Source organism: Octodon degus, unplaced genomic scaffold (genome assembly GCF_000260255.1).
Source record: "Octodon degus isolate 3935 unplaced genomic scaffold, OctDeg1.0 scaffold00005, whole genome shotgun sequence".
Lineage (NCBI taxonomy): Eukaryota > Metazoa > Chordata > Mammalia > Rodentia > Octodontidae > Octodon > Octodon degus.
This window is the reverse complement of record NW_004524581.1, coordinates 4,689,979-4,690,835: the sequence shown is the minus strand read 5'-3', so window position 1 is coordinate 4,690,835 and position 857 is coordinate 4,689,979.

Here is an 857-nt window from a genome sequence, read left to right as displayed (position 1 = left end):
ATTTGCATGTTTTCCCTTCTTCCTTTCTTCCTATCTTTTCTCCTTTCTCTCTTCTTTGTTATTTAATCCTTAAGTTCAGTTTCTTTCCATTTTACTATATCTTTTATGCCTTTTAGGTTTTATTTATCCTTTCAGGTTCTTACAGGGAGACATTATAATATTTATGCACGTAGGTCTGCTTTATTTAACTTATGAGTATGCCCTCTAGTTGCACCCACTAACCTGTAAAGGGTTGGAGTTTGTCTTTCTTCATACCTGAGTAGTACTGCATTGTATAGAAATACCACATCCTTTTCTTTTCGCTCTGTTGATGATGTCTTCTGACATAAAGAAACTTCTCATAAGATGAGATTCCAGTTGTCCATTCTTCGTAGTATGTCCCAAGCAGTTTGAGTTTTGCTCATGAAAAGTCTGCTTGTTCCACATTCCTGAAGTGAGTAGCAGTTTGGTTGTTTCCAAGATTTGGTCATAACAAATTGTGCTGCTATAAACGTAGAAGGCAGCTCTGCTGACCACTGTGCCACCAGTGCCTCGGTTGGTACATGGATGCAGATATAGCTCTATGTTCACCGGAAGAAAGACAGTGTCTCTAACAAATGGTGCGGGAAAGACCAGCTCTCAGCATGCCAAAAACTAAAACTAGAGCCAGGTCTATCACCATGCACTAAAAGACAAATTGGATTAAAGGTCTAAATATTAAAACAGAAACAGTAAATCTCCTGTAAAAGAAAATAGGTGGAAACTTGAAAATATAGGAGTAGGCAGACAGTTCATGAACAAAACCCAACTGCACTGGAAATACTGCAAAGAATCAACGACTGGGATCTCATCTTATTGAGAAGTTTCTTCATGTCAAA